The sequence below is a fragment of the Erpetoichthys calabaricus genome, chromosome 11 (assembly GCF_900747795.2).
Source record: "Erpetoichthys calabaricus chromosome 11, fErpCal1.3, whole genome shotgun sequence".
In the NCBI taxonomy this organism is placed as follows: domain Eukaryota; kingdom Metazoa; phylum Chordata; class Cladistia; order Polypteriformes; family Polypteridae; genus Erpetoichthys; species Erpetoichthys calabaricus.
In genome coordinates this window covers 48,688,972-48,712,046 of record NC_041404.2, presented here as the reverse complement: position 1 = coordinate 48,712,046, position 23,075 = coordinate 48,688,972, and the positions used below count along the sequence as shown (strand labels likewise).

The 23,075-nt window shown below is 41.8% G+C and overlaps 1 protein-coding gene across 5 annotated transcripts in view; it reads left to right on the top strand.

Annotated features, from left to right (window-relative positions):
• The window catches only part of tenm2b (teneurin transmembrane protein 2b), a 1,820,998-nt gene that overhangs the window by 1,232,520 nt on the left and 565,403 nt on the right, over window positions 1–23,075 (top strand). The window lies entirely within an intron of this gene.

Genomic DNA, 23,075 nt, shown 5'->3' with positions numbered 1-23,075 from the left:
AGCTGGGGAACCTATTGACAAAGTGAAGCCTAGCTGTTGAATCTAGAGAACAATCTGTCAGGGGACAATCAAAAAAAGTGAGGTCTAGCACATAAATAGATTGAAAAATTGGTTGTGGAACCGATCAACAAAGTGAGGCCTAGCTGATGAATTGAGAGGACAGTCAGCCATGACACTGATTAACAAAGCGAGGCCTAGCAGGTGAATCAGTGGGACAATTGGCGAGGGAATCAGTCACCAAAATGAAGTCTTGCAGGTGTGTTGATAGAACATAGGGGACTGATCAACAAAATGTAGCCTAGAAGGTGAACAAATAGAGTTGGTAAGGGAGGCCGATCAAATAAATGAGGCTTGGCAAGTGAATCAATAGGACAGTCGATTAAAGGACCGATCAACAAAATGAGGTCTAGCAGGATAAATCTGTCAAGGGACTGATCAACAAAGTGAGTCAGTAAGTCAACAAGGGGGCTCTGCCCCCTGCTCGCTTCGCTCACCTACCCCCGGTGTTGGGTAACCCGAAATACATTGATGAATGTATGAGATATATTGGAGTGTAAAGGTGTAGATGACGAACAAAAGAAGTATATTCATTAATCCTAATGAATGTTCACTAATAGTGGACTCATTACAGAATGCGTTGTCAGCTAATTGGCAGAATTGTTTAGCGGCCGTCTGTCGTTCCTTTCTTTGCTGTTTATCTATTGCCTCTGCTGTTTGAGAGGCGCGTTGTAGGTGCCTGCGTTCATTAATTGTATTCAGGCGGGCTCGCTTCTGTATGTCCGTTAGTTGAGATGTTTCGTTTTGGAGCCGTGACTCCCGATAGTATTATGGATAATAGCACTTACTGTTAATACGGAGCGTTTTCTGTGGTTGTACTGTTAATAATGCATCACTGTAATGTGATTCACATATGCTATATGGTTTGGACGTGTGAGGATGCCGTACGTTTAATACGGAGAGTTCGTTTATTCTTATTACCCGGACCATGCTGTGTAGTGTGGACGTTGTAGGCGCATGCGTCTTTCATACCTTCTCGCGCCTTCCGTACTATCTTTGTGGACCTTTGCGGACCCCGTAGTGTCTTACGTTTGACCCTGGGGTGCAGTGCAGAATCCTCTTTCTGTGTGGCTGTGTCGTTAGTCGTTAGCTATGGGCGCGTTGTTGCTTCATGTCTTATTTACGTTAGTTGAGCTCTTTCGTTTTTGAGCCGTAACTCCTTCGTTCGCGGTGGATCACACATCGCTTGTGGTTTATGAGACGCGTGCTGTAGGTGCCTGCGCACTATGTCTCCTGGGACCATCGCCGTGTATCTGCGTCCATGCCTTCCGGTTTACCGAGACCTGCGTCTGTGCCTTCCGGTTTATCATTCTCGGTTAGTAATATGGATCAGATGTGGGACTGCCTATCTCGTATTTAGAGCCCCCCCATTTTCTAACTGTTGCTTTACTTCTGACCCCTGGCTTCATGTTTTTTTTTTTTTTTTTTGATGTTCTTGAGCTCTATCTTTCTTCCTGACTTTCCTCTAGAAGTGTCTACTGATTTCTGGAGACTCTCCCATGACCATGGCTCCTCACACGGCATTGTATTAAATTTTGACACAAATAATCTTCCAAAGTCTGACATCGTTCTGTTTGGTTTAAAGCTCTTCACTTGTGATGGTCAATTTTCCTAACTTGTCCTGTAGCAATTATTTCACAATAGTCCCCCAGACTGATATTTAAATCATAAATGTAATTCAGGTCAAATTCCATTAGAACTAAGTGCTCAGAACTGAAAAAAACAATTCAGTATAATGGGGATTTCGTTATAATAAAATTAGAAAATACTTTGCGGCCTTTAAGCACTTACAGTTGATACAGCTGATGATGGTGATGGCAATTCCTTTTTTCTTGTTGTCCGCATCAAAGGCGGCGAGAGGTTCCAGATTCTTCTGTAAAGTAAATTGGTGGTGTCATTGCTGAAGCTCATGTGGTTAGGGTTGGATATAATGAGCTTTGGACAACAGTTGTCTCTCTGAACTCAGTCTTTGGATATTCCCTTAGAGTTAGGGTTAATGGTCAAGGGGAGTGCGCTTGATGTCTGCTGTCCGCACACCCCTTGAGTTAGCAAAATGACACAACTTGACGTCCATATCACGGACGGTGATGGGGGTGCAGCGACCTTTAGTGTGCTCCATTTTAGTAATAGAAATGGCGAAAAATGGGTGTCCGGAGTACACGGCCCCTTTCATAAATGGCGAGGTCACCTAATGTATTGACTGTCTCTCTCTATCTATGACTGCCAGATGTTTTTTTTTTTATTGTGAGTCACTCCTTTTTTTTTAACCTGTAAAAATTTTGCATAAAAATATCATGATAAAAACTTCAAGGAAATGAAGGTTACATTTGAAAATAAGAAGCGTTGGATGTACAACCCCAATTCCAATGAAGTTGGGACGTTGTGTAAAACGTAAATAAAAACAGAATACAATGATTTGCAAATCCTCTTCCACCTATATTCAATTGAATACACTACGAAGGCAAGATATCGAATGTTCAAACTGATAAATTTTATTGTTGTTTTGCAAATCTTCACTCATTTTGAATTTGATGCCTGCAACACGTTCCAAAAAAGCTGGGACAGGGGCAGCAAAAGACTGGGAAAGTTGAGGAATGTTCTGAGGAATGAACTTTCCACAGGTGAACAGGTTAATTGGAAACAGGTGTTTGTCATGATTGGGTATAAAAGGAGCATCCCCAAAAGGCTCAGTCGTTCTCAAGCAAGGATGGGGCGAGGTTCACCACTTTGTGAACAACTGTGTGGGCAAATAGTCCAGCAGTTTAAGAACAACGTTTCTCAATGTACAATTGCAAGGAATCTAGGGATTTCATCATCTACTGTCCATAATATCATCAAAAGATTCAGGGAATCTGGAGAAATCTCTGCACGTAAGCAGCAAGGCCGAATACCAACACTGGATGCCCGTGACCTTCAATCCCTCAGGCGGCACTGCATTAAAAACCAACATCATTCTGTAAAGGATATTACCACGTGGGCTCAGGAATACTTCAGAAAACCATTGTCAGTTAACACAGTTCATCGCTACATCTACAAGTGCAAGTTAAAACTCTACCATGCAAAGCGAAAGCCATATATCAACAACACCCAGAAACGCCGCCAGCTTCTCTGGGCCCAAGCTCATCTGAGATGGACTGACGCAAAGTAGAAAAGTGTGCTGTGGTCTGACGAGTCCACATTTCAAATTGTTTTTGGAAGTCATGGACGTCGTGTCCTCCAGGCCAAAGAGGAAAAGGACCATCCGGATTGTTATCAGTGCAAAGTTCAAAAGCCAGCATCTGTGATGTTATGAGGCTGTGTTAGTGCCCATGGCATAGGTAACTTGCACATCTGTGAAGGTGCTGAAAGGTACATACAGATTTTGGAGCAACATATGTTGCCATCCAAGCGACGTCTTTTTCAGGGACGTCCCTGCTTATTTCAATAGGACAATGCGAAGCCACATTCTGCATGTGTTACAACAGCGTGGCTTCGTAGTAAAAGAGTGTGGGTACTAGACTGGCCTGCCTGCAGTCCACACCTGTCTCCCATTGAAAATGTGTGGCGCATTATGAAGCGCAAAATACGACAACGGAGACCCCGGGCTGTTGAGCAACTGAAGTTGTACATCAAGCAAGAATGGGAAAGAATTCCAGCTACACAGCTTCAACAATTAGTGTCCTCAGTTCCCAAACGCTTATTGAGTGTTGTTAAAAGGAAAGGTGATATAACACAGTGGCAAACATGTCCCTGTCCCAGCTTTTATGGAACGTGTTGCAGGCATCAAATTCAAAATGAGTGAAAATTTGCAGAACAACAATAAAGTTTATCAGTTTGAACATTCGATATCTTGTCTTCGTAGTGTATTCAATTGAATATACAGTGCATCCAGAAAGTATTCACAGCGCATCACTTTTTCCACATTTTGTTATGTTACAGCCTTATTCCAAAATGGATTAAATTAATTTTTTTCCTCAGAATTCTACACACAACACCCCATAATGACAACGTGAAAAAAGTTTATTTGAGTTTTTTGCAAATTTATTAAAAATAAAAAAATTGAGAAATCCCATGTACATAAGTATTCACAGCTTTTGCTCAATACTTTGTCGATGCACCTTTGGCAGCAATTAGAGCCTCAAGTCTTGTTGAATAAGATGCCACAAGCTTGGCACACCTATCCTTGGCCAGTTTCGCCCATTCCTCTTTGCAGCACCTCTCAAGCTCCATCAGGTTGGATGGGTAGCGTCGGTGCACAGCCATTTTAAGATCTCTCCAGAGATGTTCAATCGGATTCAAGTCTGGGCTCTGGCTGGGCCACTCAAGGACATTCACAGAGTTGTCCTGAAGCCACTCCTTTGATATCTTGGCTGTGTGCTTAGGGTCGTTGTCCTGCTGAAAGATGAACCGTCGCCCCAGTCTGAGGTCAAGAGCGCTCTGGAGCAGGTTTTCATCCAGGATGTTTCTATACATTGCTGATGTTATCTTTCCCTTTATCCTGACTTGTCTCCCAGTTCCTACTGCTGAAAAACATCCCCACAGCATGATGCTGCCACCACCATGCTTCACTGTAGGGATGGTATTGGCCTGGTGATGAGCGGTTCCTGGTTTCCTCCAAACGTGATGCCTGGCATTCACACCAAAGAGTTCAATCTTTGTCTCATCAGACCAGAGAATTTTCTTTCTCATGGTCTGAGAGTCCTTCAGGTGTCTTTTGGCAAACTCCAGGTGGGCTGCCATGTGCCTTTTACTAAGGAGTGGCTTCCGTCTGGCCACACTACCATACAGGCCTGATTGGTGGATTGCTGCAGAGATGGTTGTCTTTCTGGAAGGTTCTCCTCTCTCCACAGAGGACCTCTGGAGCTCTGACAGAGTGAACATTGGGTTGTTGGTCACCTCCCTGACTAAGGCCCTTCTCCCCCGATCGCTCAGTTTAGATGGCCGGCCAGCTCTAGGAAGAGTCCTGGTGGTTTCGAACTTCTTCCACTTACGGATGATGGAGGCCACTGTGCTCATTGGGGCCTATTCCTTTGACTTCATGCTTGGTTTGTGCTCTGACATGAACTGTCAACTGTGGGGCCTTATATAGACAGGTGTGTGCCTTTCCAAATCATGTCCAGTCAACTGAATTTACCATAGGTGGACTCCAATTAAGCTGCAGAAACATATCAAGGATGATCAGGGGAAACAGGATGCACCTGAGCTCAATTTCGAGCTTCATGGCAAAGGCTGTTAATACTTATGGACATGTGCTTTCTCAGTTTTTTTTATTTTTAATAAATTTGCAAAAATCTCAAGTAAACTTTTTTCACGTTGTCATTATGGGGTGTTGTGTGTAGAATTCTGAGGAAAAAAATGAATTTAATCCATTTTGGAATAAGGCTGTAACATAACAAAATGTGGAAAAAGTGATGTGCTGTGAATACTTTCCGGATGCACTTTAGGTTGAAAAGGATTTGCAAATCATTGTATTCTGTTTTTATTTACGTTTTATACAACGTCCCAACTTCATTGGAATCTGGGTTGTATAAATTTACAATCAACAAAATTCAAAGCAATATTTTTATCTTTTTTTATGGTGTGCAGGTGCTCACAGGGTAAAATCTAATTCGAATTTATGAAACACGTAAGAAAACAGAAGCTCAGCAGTCAGCCCTTTTGCTGAAGGGCAAGCTAAAAATGAATCCTCAAACCAAACCTCGAGAAGCCTGGAAATAAACGACAGAGTCAACCTGCGGTGAACTGACGGAGTTCTACGGTTAAAGCTGAAGCCGAGTTTGATTGATAGTTACCCCGCCCTCTAGATCCGCCCACATATTCTCAGGTCTGCATTAACCCTTTTCAAGCTCCGCTCCGCTCTGCTGCACAAGACTGTCTGTTTGACACAATCCAATTGGCTGTTCAGTGGAGCTCCTGCATCACCAGTTTGGGGCCAAGGCCAGAAGAAATTAACGTGTTTTGCTGCTGGTTTTTGATTATTTTTTTTTTATTTTAACGAAAAATTAGTTTGTTATATTGAATTTTGCAGATAAAACAGGTTTCACTGTAATGAGGTTTTTAACATTAGGTCTATGGGAAATTGGGCTGAACCAAAAAAAAAAGAAAACATTAGAACGAAATTTATAAAAAAAAAAAATCGTTAAAATGAGGATTTTGTTAAAATGGAGTTCATTCTAATAGAATTTGACCTGAATAGAATAAATGTAAATGTAAGAATATCAGGATAGAATGATCCATAAATTCCAGTTTAGTCGTACTGCATTCAACAGAACATTTTACAATATAATGCATCAGATTATACCGTACAATAATTTAAAATCAAGTAGATCCTCTTATATATTACGTACACAAATAAATGTCGAGTAAAATGAACAGGATGTCGAATGAAATGAACATCTTCCAATAATATTTAATTTGAAACTGAACACATTGAGTCGAGTGAAGTAAACAGGCTGCACAGACAGGCAGACTGGCATGAGGGCGGCTTAACGCCACTGTGCTCGCCGACCTTTACAGATCTGTTGTGTGTGTTTCTGTTTGTGTGTTCATTTCGTTTTCTCCGTCATCCAGCATGTGCTCTGGTAGGGCAAACAAGCTGTCAGCTTTTTTCACTTATAAATTCCTTTGAGTGTGTGTGTGTGTGTTTGTGTGGGCCTCCGTATGTGTGTACATTTATATTTAAATAAATGATGCATCTCAAAAACTACTCAAGTGAAAATTTTGCCAATCAATATTCCTTGTCCAATAACTAAAAGGAGCCTACTACAAAAAAAACATTTGAATTAAGCAATTTCTATGGCAGTTATCATTAGACATAAGTCACACTGTTCTGGAAAAGAGTGCTGGGCCTAAAACAATCGGTTTGGAGCCTATAGCACGACAAGCATGACCCAAATTGTTTGAAGACGACAGGTACATTTTTTTGGGAAGTTATCATCGTATGCAGGTCTTGGTGTTTAGAGTGCATATTTAGAAAACCCATCTATTATCCAACCCGCTATATCCTAATTATGGGGTCACGGGGGTCTGCTGGAACCAATCCCAGACAGGAAACAAACCCCAGGGAAGGGCGCCAGCCCACCGCAGGGCACACACACACACCAAGCACGCACTAGGGACAATGCACCTAACCTGCATGTCTTTGGACTGTGGGAGGAAACCCATGCAGACACGGGGAGAACATGCAAACTCCACGCAGGGAGGACCCGGGAGGTGAACCCGGGTCTCCTAACTGTGAGGCAGCAGCGCTACCCACTGCACCACCGTGCCGCTTTATTTAGAAAACCAATTTTTCTTAAATATTCTATCCTTCCTTGGCCCAGGGGCGTATCTGCAATCAGGAAGTTCTGGGTGCACATCCATGGGCCCATGATCCAATGCTCAACAAAAAAGATCAAGTATTTGTGGGCCACTGAAATGACCAAGAGGGCCAACCGGGAGTGTCATGAGTGAGAAATACCATGATTTATAAAACGACTCGGTGTCTGCGGGCTGCATTGTTAAAAGTAAATGGTCACCTCTCTGTTATGGAGCTAAGTCGCACTGAGGCTTGCTTCATCTAAAAAATATAAGTATGGCGAACATAAGTACCAAAGACTGTGCTCACAAATCACTGTATCAGTTATTTTTCAACATCAATTGCACCAAGTCACCGGCACAATTGTTGAATATGCAACAAAAAAAAAAAAAACGTGCACCAGCTAATTTTCTTTTTTTTCTAATGCATAACCAAATTTCAATCAGATCCATCAAAGTGTTTTTGAGATTTTGGGCTATTTAGTTCTTCTCTAGATAGGTGAGTTTACCCCTAAATATTGAAATACCAAAATGTCCTTTCTTAGCAGATGCCTACTTCCCCAGATCTGCCATCCTGCCATATTTCAGCATTTTAACTAAACGGAAAATATTGCTTGTGTTGATAAGTGAGTGAATGAGCGAGTCAGTCAGTTAGATTTACTTGATATATTTTGTTGGCAATAGGTGGCGCCACAGAGCCTCAAACACCAGACACAACACTACAAGACATAGTTCCAGTGTTTAAAATAAAGTGATTTTATTATTTAACAATACCTTGAAAGGTTTTCTCATTCCTTCAGATAACGTGATACGAAATGAAGCTCCTTTCTGTCTCCTTCCACACCTTAGTGAGTGCCATCCTCTTCCTCTCGACTCTGACTCCCTGAGGGGAGGCAGAGGGCTCCCTTTTAAAGATGGAGCTGGGAGTGCTTCTGGTACCACAGTAGTACATGGTGAAAGCACATCTGGGTCAGGTGGAAGTTCCCCAAAGCAGGGACAGCGCTCCCCTGCAGCTCCTCCTGGTGGCACCCAAGTACGACTAAATCTCCCAACCTGCCCCACAGGTGTATATATGGGAGTTCCACCTGTGGGATGCTGCCCCAGGACGAAGACGCCCTCTGTCCTTCTGACCAGGCCTCCCCTCCAGGAAAGGTACTAGCAACAAACCTGTGTGGGACACCATTCCATCCATCTCCTTCCAACGCAACCTTGCTTCCTGGCAAGGAACCATCCTCCATTCTGGTCGGGATGCCAATCTATCGAGTATGGCACTCGCTCTATATATATATATATGTATATATGTTATATATAAACGTCTACGTGTGGAAGTGCATCTGTCTGTCTGTCTGTTTGGCCTGGCTACATTATGATGCTCAAAGAAAGAGTCTCTGTCGCCAAAGTGAAACTGCCGAGAAAAGAGAAACTTGCTTAGCCGCTAATACACAAGTGAGGCGAGTGCATCTGCAAAACAAAAATTCTGAGGAGAAGGAAACTCGTGTAGCTGCTGATAGACAACGGAGTCGAGTACGTCGGCAAAACAAAACCACCGAAGTGAGAGAAACTCTCTTAGATGCTTCTAGACAAGAGAGGCAAGCACGTCGGCAAAACGAAACCGCCGAGGAAAGGGAACCTCGCTTAGCCGCTAATGTACAACTGATGTAATTGATTGATTGAAGTGTCAGAATCCATGGTTTCTAGGAGCCCGAGCTATTTACAGCACGGGCTTACACAGCTAGTATTTATATTGTGGAGCTCGGCCCAGACACAGACAGTCAGATATCGTTTGAATCACCCAACACACGTTTATTTACACTATTTACAGAATAAAGTGCACACAACCCCAAAACTCCCCCAAAGTCTAGCCCTCTTTATAATGCCTCTTTCTCTTCAGGCCGCCTCCTTTCCTCTCCTCCCGTTCTCCGTCCTTCTCCGCTCCCAACTCAAGCCCTCGAACAGAGGGAGGCGGCCCCTTTTATAATCACCCGGACGTGCTCCAGGTGCCTCCCGATAATCTTCCGCCAGCACTCTCGGGTGTGGCGGAAGTGCTGGGGTCCAGGGCTCTCCAGGCATCGGGGTGCCCCCTGGTGGTGACCACGGGCCCCTATAGGGTTGAGCTTCCAAGCTCAGTTTCCATGGTCCCCAAAGCCACCAGGGCAGTCACCCCCACGTGTAAGCCCTCCTCCGGTCCTCTGGGCATCCCAGCTGGGTACCACCCCCAGCCACACACCACAATATATATATATATATATATATTGTGATAGATTAGAGGTCTCCGTGACCCCTTGAACCCTTGGATCAGACGTCAGACACCAGGTAAAAGTCCAAATATAATATTTATTAATATAAATAAGTGCACAAAGCACCCTCCTCTCCACAATACTCAATAATAAACAATAATCAATAATCCTCCACACTCCCAGACACTTTGCCACCCTTCCTCCCAGCTCAGCTCAAATGTCTGGGCTCACCCAGAGTCCTTTTAAAGCCCCTGACCCGGAAGTGGCTCTAAGCCAAACCCACAAGTCCGTTTTCCTTCCGGGTCAGGGCAAAGTCCTTTTCTTCATCCCGGGAGCACATCGCTTCTTCCAGTCATGTGACTGGGATGCACTCCCAGGTTATAGGGCACACAAGAGCTTACTAGCCCCCCTACAGCGACTACTGGCGGCCCCCAAGGTATCCAGCAGGGCTGTGTCAAAACACTACAAAGTCCATGAGGCCCTGCTGGAACTCGGGGCGCAAATATGCTGTCCGGAGGGCTCCTCCTAGCGGCCTGGGGGTGACGACCGGAGTCCATAGGCTGTCGTCTGTCACAATATATATATATATATATATAAATATATACTGTGTATGTATGTATGTATGTATACACAGTGGTACCTTGAGATACGAGTTTAATTCGTTCTGTGACCGAGCTCGTAAGTCAAAATGCTCATATCTCAAGTCAATTTTCCCCATTAAAATGAATTGAAATGAGATTAATTCATGACAGCCCCCAAAAAAACACCCAAATTTTTTGTTAAATGCTTTCAGCATACGAAAAATGTATTCATAATGAACAAATATTGTATACAAACAAAATAAAACCTAATTCACAAAAGAGAATCTAAAGAAATAAACAGATGTTAATGGAGCCGATTAGCGTATTGTATTATTTTTTTCTTTCACTTCGCCTTTGCTTAACTTAATTTTCTTCTTCTCTAGTTTTTTTTCTTTTTTGCCACGCGTTCGTCACTTTCATTCGCAGGGCATTTCAATAGAAACCTGTCCAAGGAGCTTTGTTTCTTCCTCCCCTTTAGAATGTTTCTGAAATGAGTGAGGCAAGTGTCATTAAATCGCGACGCTGCACAACCAGTTGCAACTTTTTCCGGGTGTTTCTTTTCAATAACGTCCAAAACTTTTTCCCACATTGCCAACACTTCCTTTATCTCACTTGAAGAGATAAGCTTCTCCGCCCCTGGCTCCTCTGCGATACCAAACTCCTGCAGAACCTCCGTGTGTTGCTGCGTCTGTAGTTCCGTCAACTCCTCCGTCGTCAGTTCCTCGGAATGTGCGGCGACAAGTTCTTTGATGGCTCGTATCTCGAATTTTGGCTCGTAACTCAAGGCAAAAAATCGACCTAGTGATGGCTCGTATCTCAAAAAACTCGTATGTTTGGGGCACTCGTATCTCAAGGTACCACTGTACAGTGAACCCTTGTTTATCATGGTTAATCCATTCCAGACTCTACTGCGATAAATGAATTTTCGCAAAGTAGGATTCTTTATTTATAAATCGAATATTTTTGCAGTTAAAGTATAGAAAACCTGTTTACGACCTTCTAAATACGTTTGTTGACATTATTAGAGCCCTCTAGACATGAAATAACACCCTTTAGTCACCATTACACTTGTATTACCCAATATATTAGACAAAATAAGAGAAAATAAGACATATTAGACGTTGCAAATATCATATTATTATTATTGTACTGTACATTTAATTACACACACACACACAGTTCTTACACACAACCACTAACCTATGAAGGCACGACCTCAGTAGGAGAGTCTTCAGGTGGTGCAGTATCTTCAGCAGGTGCGTCGTTGTCTTCTTCCACTGAAGGAGTACTAGGAGTAGGCAGTGGGTGTCTGGGTGCGCGGCTGAAGAACATCTTGATAGGCAGTTGCTGGCGCTGTCTTTTCATATGCGGGAGGAGGCTTTTGTAGGGTATTGCCATCTTTGATCATATCCAAGAGTTTCGCCTTCTCCTGGATGGTAAGCATCTTCCTCCAGCGCTTAGTTTCATTGTCAGAAGGCTTAGAAAAAGCAGCACGTTTAGGAGCCATCGTGGGGCTTAGATAAAAGTTCTCAGAAAGCGCATGCGTAGTGACGTAAGCTTGTATGAGAAAAAATCACGATAGAGTGAAGCCGTGAAAGTCGAAGCGTGAGATATAGCGAGGGATCACTGTATAGTGTAAAAACAAGCAGAGTTGGGGCACCATTGGTGTCCTGTACTGTATATTTGCCCAAGGATGTGAGCCAAGGACAGAGTTTTTGCACCAGGTTTTTGCAGTGACTGATCTCATTTTGCAGAGTTCCTCTCTTGAGGAGTCTCAAGGTCTGGTCTGACAGGATTGGTAGGATCAGGTGGACCTTATTTAGATGTGGGAGCAGAAGGTGCAGAATGTCGGTCAGCCCAGGCAGGATGTGACATCACCATTCCACCGGAATGTTCTCCTCCATTCTAGGACAAATATAAATTGGGTTAGTGGCAGCATTACATCTAAATCCTTCCCTGTAAGGTAAGTTGACTCAAATCCCTAGGGAGGCACCCCAAGTCCACGCGCTTGACGTTGGTTTGAAGAACTGAAGAGGGTGGGATAAAGTATTGTGTTCTCATCTGATATTTAGGAAAAGTTAAGAACCGCAACAACAAACTGAAAACGTAGATCATGAGAGCCCCTTGAAAAGCTTTTCTATTTATCTTCTGGCCCATAACACATTATTGCCCGTCACATCATTATATTCAGTTTTACTGACTTCTTAGCTGTAAATTCTAAACTCTGCTTTGTATAAATGGCCCAGATAATTCCATTACAGATGCGAAAACTGACTAGGCAGCAAATCCAAATCCATTCAGCTGTATTTTTTTTTTTATCCTAAATGGCGGCGTAAACCATCCAGGGCAGCCAGTCGATTTCTTTCCAGGCTGCCTTTTCTTAGTTTTTAGCTTTATTTCTTTTTCTCATTCATCTTATTAGGTAGTGGCGGGGCCGTCGGGGGGGTTGGCATTCTACCCAGGTGTAGACGCCATAATGAATAAGATATGAAAATCTTTGGGCTTGTGCCTTTTCATTCCTGCTCTATTATCATTTATCACCGCGTATGATTTCTACATTCAAATCGCTTCTTTTTCTTTTTGCAGTCAGATTCACAAAGTGATTTTTTTTCTCATTTATTTATTGGCAATAAGCCACAGAGAATGGACTCGCCTCTGTGATATACTGTCGAATGCATATTGGAATAAAATATTTTGTTTTCATTTAAAAGTTTCAGACAGCTAACAGGCTAATTTTTGAGATTGAAAGCCACACATCAGTTTTATTACTCCTAGATCATTGGTTTCTCAGAAAATATAATATTCACAAACGTGCTGAGTTCACTACTGGGTTGTATGGAGATGAGAGGACTGGCCTGGCAGCACCGGAGACAAGGTGGGAACTAACTAAGATGTGGGGGGGGGGGGGGCCCAATCCATCAAAAGGACCACTCAGGCACTGACTCAGAATGAACAACCAACCTGGAAGAAAACCAGAAGACCAAAGTCTTTTTCTGTTGTTCAATCTCCAAAAATCCAAAGTCATTACACTTTGATTCAAAGTTATATAACAATAAAATGTGAAAACTTTAAAAGGGTGGGAACACTTTTTATAGGCACTGTACGTAATGATAGGAAGGAAACCTCATGCAAGCTGTCTGCACCTAGGAAGCCCAACAAATGCAATAATGGTGCATTGCTAGAACATGAGAAACTTGACAAACGACAGAAGACCACTCAGTTTATATGTCGCTCGTTTGTTTAGCTAATAGCTTAGCTGTCCCGATGTCTCACCCACATCTTTCTTGAACGTTGTCAGGTTTTCAACTATTTGTCTCGATAGTTTGTTTCAGATTCCCACAATTTTTTACATAATGAAGTGTCAATCCTAATTGCACTTCCTCTTAATTTCCACTGGTGTCCTCAAGTACAGGATTGATGCATCTACGCTATCAGTGCCTTTGGGACATTGAAGACCTCAATGAGGTCCCCATGCTGTCTAAACAGGTTCAGTCATCACAGTAGGACATGTCATTAAGTCCTGGGATACACTTGGTTGCTCTCCTCTGCACAGCTTCAAGTGCTGCTATGTCTTTCTTGTACCTTGGTGATCAGAACTGCACACAACACCGCAGATGTGGTCCCATTAGTGCACTGTACAGTCTGCTAAAACACACAAATAGGACAAAACCTATTAACAAGAAAACGGCAGATCATGACAGACATTGCAGGAGACAGCACATATAGTGCTTTAAATTTTATTAAAGCAGTTATGTTCCACTTTTCAGTCTGGCTTGATGTGCTGCCATACTATTGGGTTGGAGGTTTCCAGCCTTTACATTTACTTGTTTGGCTGACACTGTTATCCAAGGCAACTTACAACATTTATGATTCAATTGGTTACATGTCTTTTGTGTTTCCAATTGGAGCACAGGGAGGTCAAGTGACTTTCTCAGGGTCACACAGTCTCAGTAGCAGTATTTGAACCCACAACCTCAGGGTTTGAAGTCCAAAGCCTTAACTACCAGACCACACAGATAGATAGATAGATAGATAGATAGATAGATAGATAGATAGATAGATAGATAGATAGATAGATAGATAGATAGATAGATAGATAGATAGATAGATATTAATTTTAGTATAGTTGGCAGGATAGATAGATAGATAGATAGATAGATAGATAGATAGATAGATAGATAGATAGATAGATAGATAGATAGATAGATAGATAGATAGATAGATAGATATTAATTTTAGTATAGTCGGCAGGATAGATAGATATTAATTTTAGTATAGTCGGCAGGATAGATAGATAGATAGATAGATAGATAGATAGATAGATAGATAGATAGATAGATAGATAGATAGATATTCATTTTAGTATAGTCGGCAGGATAGATAGATATTAATTTTAGTATAGTCGGCAGGATAGATAGATAGATAGATAGATAGATAGATAGATAGATAGATAGATAGATAGATAGATATTAATTTTAGTATAGTCGGCAGGATAGATAGATAGATAGATAGATATTAATTTTAGTATAGTCGGCAGGATAGATAGATAGATATTAATTTTAGTATAGTCGGCAGGATAGATAGATAGATAGATAGATAGATAGATAGATAGATAGATATTGATTAATTTTAGTATAGTTGGCAAGATAGATAGATAGATAGATAGATAGATAGATAGATAGATAGATAGATAGATAGATAGATAGATAGATAGATAGATAGATAGATATTAATTTTATTATGGTCGGCAGGATAGATAGATAGATATTTATTAATTTTAGTATAGTTGGCTAGATAGAGGAAGGAAAAGAAAGAATGTTATCACACAGCACCATCCGTTAGAATGGCGGAGAATTACCATCACCAAAGCTCTTAAACGGTCTCCTAGGGCCACATGCATAACAATAGATAGTATGTAGTATGTTTGATAGGCACAATATAACAGATAAATATATATATAGAACTTCACTTCTCCCAAGGGGGAAAGTTAGTTTTTTCAGGAATATAAAAATATTATAACATAAAACAACAAACTCTCTCAAATACACATAAGAATCTCTCTCTCTCTCAGTCTATCCCCGCTATCCCCCCCCCCCCCAACCCCCCTCCTCCCCCTTCTCCACTTGTGCGGAGCTTAACAGTTAGGCTTGGAGTGGGGCAGGCGATCCATAAGAACAGTTGCATTTTTTTTAGAGTCACAATCATACCGCTCCATATTTACATCACAAGTCACATATCATAAATTAATCACAATATAAAGCTACAATATAACCTAAATCTCTCAATAACAAGTTTAAAACTTTAACATTTTGGAAAAGTATACAAGTTCTGTTAAATGACAAAACACCCATTTTTTGGTCTACCTATTGTACTTGTGACAAAATAAACACATTCTTATTTTTTTAAGTAAATTAGAAAAAATGTCTTTATGGCGTGAGGGCCTTGGGGTCAGAGTGCAGGGTCAGCCATTGTACAGCGCCCCTGGAGCAATTACAGGTTAAGGGCCTTGCTCAAGGGCCCAGCAGAGTAGGATCCCTTTTGGCAGTGACGGGGATTTGAACCATCAACCTTCAGGATCCTTAGCCTCAGAGCCATAATGCCCATAACGTAGGCCATAACAGAATACCCCTAATCCTGTGCTATTACCACACTTTCAGGATTGACGGCTATCATACTCAACATTTTCTCCATTATTTCTCCATTATTTGCATCTCTAACCTCAAAAGTATACAGAAGAGTACCTCAACAGGCAGGAGAGAATGTTACACATTTATTCAACTATTATAGATAATATGTCCGTAATTTATGTAATACAGAAGGAATCTTTCTTTTAAGTGTAGGCAAAGTGTAAGTAAGAGTTGCATGGGTTGGATTTCCATCCATCCATTTTCCAACCCGCTGAATCTGAACACAGGGTCACAGGGGTCTGCTGGAGCCAATCCCAGCCAACACAGGGCACAAGGCAGGAACCAATCCCGGGCAGGGTGCCAACCCACCGCAGGACACACACAAACACACCCACACACCAAGCACATACTAGGGACAATTTAGAATCACCAATCAACCTAACCTGCATGTCTTTGGACTGTGGGAAGAAACCCACGCAGACACGGGGAGAACATGTAAACTCCACGCAGGGAGGACCCGGGAAGCGAACCCAGGTCCCCAGGTCTCCCAACTGCGAGGCAGCAGCGCTACCCACTGCGCCACCCTGGGTTGGATTTAATTATCATATTCATTTGATTACCAGCATACTTACATTAGCCGTGATGTTAAACTTTTAAGGAAAACGAAAACCTTTAAGGGTAATTTATTTTAGTAACAGTGCATCTGTTGGGGGCCACGCCCCCCTGTTGAGCTCCGCCCATCTCTCTCTCTCTCTCTCACTGTAAGGTGCCCTCCAGTGTGCTGTGGTAATTTGACACTTGTACACTACATTCACCCCCTCTCCCCTCACTTCTTTCTTTGGGGGCACACTTTCTTCTCACAAGACTTTCTCCTTCAACTTCCACATCTCTTATTGGACATTAAACTTCTTTGTGCCAACCTGGTAGAGCCCCCGTCCCCACAACTGGACTCAGAAAGCCCAGGCATCGCAATATGGTTTGCAATTAATCACCACTACTAATGTCATTTTTCTAGCCTCAGCCAAAGCCGGATTAAGACCCCCACACAGGCAGGCCCCTGGGTGGCTTAGCTACTTAAGGGAGAGTTGGTTATACTTTTAACAGTGCAGCACGTGAACACAAGGTCATGTAATGAAGCGTGGTATATCTCATTTTTGATTTCAGCGTGACACTTGATTGCTTCATTACCCCTGTGGGGGCCCTCAGTCATTTTGACATGCAGATACTTGATCCTTTTATTGAGCTGGACTCAGGGGAGATTATTGAAAATGCCCCTTGCTGTCACGGGCCCCAGGGAGCACATCCAAAATACCATAAGGGGAGATCCGCCCCTGGACTCTGTAAATTTGACAAGTTCATCATGGCAGCATTTGGCCAAAAAAAGCACAAGTCCAGAGTTGGGGAAATATTAACATCCTGGGGGCAGAAGGAAAAAATCTAATGGGTTACCATTTGGACTGAACCCCATGCAAGTAGACTTTATTTGCTTAGCAGGCTTTTTGATGCAAAGCAACTTATAAAAGAGGCCAAGGAAATGTGTAGGAATAAACGTGATATTATCCATATTACTAACCGAGAATGGTAAACCGGATGGCATGGACGAAGGGACACGGCGATGGGACCATGAGACGTACTGCGCAGGCACGTACAGCGCGCATCTCATAAACCGCACGCGAAGTTGTGTCCACCGCGCACGAAGGAGTCACGGCCCAAAAACGAAAGAGCTCAACTGACGTGAATGAGAAATGAAGCAACAACGCGCCCATGGCTAACGACTACCGACAGCCACACGAAAAAGAGGACTCTGCGCTGCAGCCCAGATTCAAATGGAAGAGGCTACGGAGGCCCCACGGGTCCATAAAATACGGAAGGCGCAGGCGTCAGCGCCATATTGTGAGTGGCACTACTGCGGAGTGAAGGCACAGGCGTCACCGCCATATTGTGAGTGGCACTACTGCGGAGTGAAGTTAGGAATAATGTGCTGCTTGGGTCGACTAATGTATTTCAGGATACCCAACGCCGGGGGTAGGTGAGCGAAGCGAGCAGGGAGCGGAGCCCCCTTGTCTTAATACATAATTCGCCTGCCTCCTCACTCACTCACTCACGTCCGTCCGAAGCCGAATGCGCAGTCGCCTTCTGCGCAGCTGCCTGAAAAACCTTATGAGACCGACATCCAACCCCAACATCGCGGCAGGCGGCGGATTTACGGCCGCAAAAATTCAAAGAGAAAGGTGACTTCGATTAAAGCTCTAGAGGCCTGAAAGGCGATTTCGACTACAGCTCGAGGCCTAATTACGCATTCTGATTCAATTACGCATTCATTCAATACACCTATTTCAGGTTTGCGGTGCTTATACTTATTACTATTCCATATTGTACTGGAACATTCATCATTCAATAATTTACTATAGGCCTGGAAAATTCATCAGCTAACAGTACAAGCCTGTACAGTAATGAGTAAAGCGGACTACAATCATTACAAAACAACTTCTTCGTTACTTATCATTTGTTCTTCATACACTGCTGACACAAACTCGTGCCCGTTTCATCTTACGTTATCGAAACGGGCTCTTTGTCTAGTAACATTATAGTTTAGATTGAATTGTTAAAAGTTCTCACCACATCCTACAAATGTGGTCTCCTCCAAAAGCCCAAAGACATAATGTGTGGACTAAATGGTGACTTGAACCTGACCAGGAGTGCACAAATAGGCCTGTTCCTGCCATGAACTTGTGTCCTCTGCGCGGCCAGTTTCACTCCTGCTGCCTGGAACTCTGACCAAAAAAACGAAGAAGTTGAATACCCTGTGGAAGTCAGAGAGAGAAAAGCTGTCTTCCTTGGAAAATGTCTTGATATAAAGGTATCAAGACGGATTGGTATAGCTCCTCTTTGAAGACGCAAAGGGCAGAAAAACTGAATAGTGGAGCTCAAATTGGAGATAAATGTCTGCCATGTACTGCTGTGTGTTCTTGAAAATATCCAAACAAGGTTTATCTTCCATCATATAACATTTCCTGACATTTTGACTGTCGAAATCAGGTTTCTGCTGGTAGTCAGCCAAGCAGACAATCTTTGCCTGTGAAGCACGGATCAGTAGTTATACAGAATATTAAGTGCGGAAGGAGCTTTAAGAGACGGCTATAGATTTTGGTCAGAGGCGAGCAGCTGTTCTGTCAACACAGCTAACGCTCAAGAAATCACTTCAGACAAGCGGCGGCCTTCCAGGCTCCTCCATTTTTTTCTTTTTTTTTTATTATTGCTTTAGTTTTAACCAAAGGCTATCATTTCAAAAAGTTGGTCACTTATATACCACCGTTCAGATCTTACTGTTAAGTACAGAATATGGTGCCTCTCCTATCTGAAAGCCAAAATGTAATGGACAGACTGTCATACCTATTAACTATATAGCACCTTTCATGTGTTTTTATGCCACTTTTCATGTCTGTCTTTCTATTAGTTGTGTAGTGCCTTTCAGATCTAATTATTATTTAGATGGAACCATACTTGCCTATCATATAGTGTTTAGATCTAATATTTATAAAGAACCACGTCTAACTATCACATAGTGCATTTTAGAACTAATTATATGCTACCTTTCATATGTATTTTATAGTGCCCTTTATTGTTAATGAAGAACCATATTTGTCTTATATATAGCACCTTTTACGTCTAATTACTATATACACTACCTTTCATATGTATTATATTTCACCCTTCAGATCTTTTTATGCCATACCTATTAACTTTGTAGCACCTTTCGTAAGTCATTTATACAGTGCTTTTCACATCTTTCTATCTATTAGTTGTGTAGTGCCTTTCAGATCTAGTTATTATTTATATGAAGCCATATTTGCCTATCATATAGTGCTTTTAGATCTATTATTTATAAAGAACCACATCTAACTATCACATATTGCAATTTAGAACTAATTGTACACTACCTTTCATATGTATTTTATAGTGCCCTTTATTGTTTATGCAGAACCATATCTTTCATATAGCACCTTTTACGTCTAATTACTGTATACACTACCTTTCATATGTATTAAATTGCACCCTTCAGATCTTTTTATGCCATATCTATTAACTTTATGGCACCTTTCATAAGTCTTTTATACAGTGGTTTTCACATCTTTTTATCTATTAGTTCTGTAGTGCCTTTCAAATCTAGTTATCGTTTATATGAAGCCATATTTGCCTATCATATACTGCTTTTAGATCCATTATTTATGCAGAACCACATTTAACTATCACATAGGGCCTTTTAGAACTATATAATTATATACTACGTTTCAAATATATTTTGGAGTGCCTTTTATTGTTTATGCAGAACCATATGTCTTTTATATAGCACCTTTTACATCTAATTACAGTATACACTACCTTTCATATGTATTTTATAGTGCCCTTTATTGTTAATGAAGAACCATATTTGTCTTATATATAGCACCTTTTACGTCTAATTACTGTATACACTACCTTTCATATGTATTAAATTGCACCCTTCAGATCTTTTTATGCCATATCTATTAACTTTATGGCACCTTTCATAAGTCTTTTATACAGTGGTTTTCACATCTTTCTATCTATTAGTTCTGTAGTGTCTTTCAAATCTAGTTATCATTTATATGAAGCCATATTTGCTTTTAGATCCATTATTTATGCAGAACCACATTTAACTATCACATAGGGCCTTTTAGAACTATATAATTATATACTATGTTTCAAATATATTTTGGAGTGCCTTTTATTGTTTATGCAGAACCATATGTCTTTTATATAGCACCTTTTACATCTACTTACTGTATACACTACCCTTCATATGTATTTTATAGTGCCCTTTATTGTTAATGAAGAACCATATTTGTCTTATATATAGCACCTTTTACGTCTAATTACTATATACACTACCATTCATGTGTATTATATTGCACCCTTCAGATATTTTTATGCCATACCTATTAACTTTATGGCACCTTTCATAAGTCTTTTATACAGTGATTTTCACACCTTTCTATTAGTTGTATAGTGTATTTCAGATCTAACTATTATGTATATAGAATCATGTATTTCTATGTGTCTTTTAGATCTATCTAAAAAATACTTCCTGTCATATGTATTATTTTGCAATCTTTAAATCTGTCTATCTATCTATTACATTGAAACTTTAAAGATTAAGGTTATTGGTCATGTGTACTCAGTACAATGAAATTCTTACTTGCATTGTCTCCTCGGAACACTTTGACAAAAGTACAGTAAACATTAATACATAGCATGCACTTATAATGTGTGTGTGTATATCTATATACTGTATCTATATATACATCTATAAATATCTATATCTATATATCCAATATATATATTGCATAGTTTACTGTCAAATAATGCAAAGAGTACGCAACACGTGTTTCGCCCTCATTCTGGGCTCATCAGGCGTACACACTCTACTGCTCCCATTTACAATCAACCACATGCGTTACCCATACCCAACCACTCAGACTATGAATGCAATATACTGTATATCCATCCATTATCCAACCCGCTATATCATAACTACAGGGTCACGGGGGTCTGCTGGAGCCAATCCCAGCCAACACAGGGCGCAAGGCAAGAAACAAACCCTGGGCAGGGCACCAGCCCACCGCAGGGCACACCCACACACCAAGCACACACTAGGGACAATTTAGAATCACCAATCCACCTAACCTGCATGTCTGGAATGTGGGAGGAAACCTACGCAGACACGGGGAGAACGTGCAAACTCCACGCAGGGAGGACCCGGGAAGTGAACCCAGGTCTCCTAACTGCGAGGCAGCAGCGCTACCCACTGCGCCACCCTATACTGTATATATCTTCTATAATACGCTATCGTGGCTGTTTGTTTGTCTGTCCAGGATTTTAAATCACCTGTAGCTCGCAAACCGTTTCACCTATTGACTTGAAATTTGGTACACATATACTACGTGACGTCTACTATCCGCTTTCGGGGTGATGATTTTATTACTCTTTTTATTTTTATTTTATTTTATTGTAGAATCAACTCTCGGCAGCGCGCAGCAGGGCGGCCATGCAGCGCATGCGTATGGGCGCCGTTCTCATTCCCTACCACCTTCACTAATCATTCTTGAAGCAGATTGAAGACTTAAGTGCCAGATTAAGTGAAAAATTAACGAAAACGTACTAAGTAATTGAAACACAAAAACTAACTTAATCAGTTTTAACGCGAAAAGATGCCGACGAAAGAAGAGAAGCAGCGGGCCGCTAGGGTGGAGAAAAGAAGATCTGCTCAGCAAGCGCATCAACCTCTGAGCAAACGAATGATAAACGTACAGAGAAAGAGGATGAAAACTAGGAAGTGTAGTCAAGTGTATTCACTGAACGTTATCGTGCAGTGCGCCGTTACTGATTATATATATATATATCCATCCATCCATCTATTTTCCAACCTGCTGAATCCGAACACAGGGTCACAGGGGTCTGCTGGAGCCAATCCCAGCCAACACAGGGCACAAGGCAGGGAACCAATCCTGGGCAGGGTGCCAACCCACCGCAGGACACACACAAACACACCCAGACACCAAGCACACACTAGGGCCAATTTAGAATCACCAATCCACCTAACCTGCACGTCTTTGGACTGTGGGAGGAAACTGGAGCGCCCGGAGGAAACCCACGCAGACACGGGGAGAACATGCAAACTCCACGCAGGGAGGACCCGGGAAGCGAACCCGGGTCTCCTAACTGCGAGGCAGCAGCGCTACCACTGCACCACCGTGCCGCCCTATATATATGGAAGAGAAGGTCTGTGATACGGTTTGCATATTAGCAGCTGGAGATCCACAAAGGGAGAAAAAATAAATCTTGTATCATAAAGTAGTTTTTATTCCTGAGCTTTCAACCCCTGCCAGCGGTTTTCATCAGAGGATAAATTTACTGATATATATATATATAGAATGGTGGGCACGTGGCGGATGTTAGCCGACTTGCTGACCAACCACAAGCGTTACCTGGTAGGTAACCACCTATACAATCAGCTTGTGATTCAGACTACGAATGCCGTGATATATATATATATATATATATATATATATATATATATATATATATATATATATATATATATATATATGTTGGGAAGATAACCAGGGCGTCCTTGTTTAATCAATCACAAACTCGAAGCAAAACAGGCATGAAATAGAAATCAAAAATGAGCAAAACAGAGAGCTGTCAGGTTTGACAATAAGGTTCTGTGTAGTCACAATATAGGAGCTCCACTGCAGTCTGCTCTGTTCACAGAG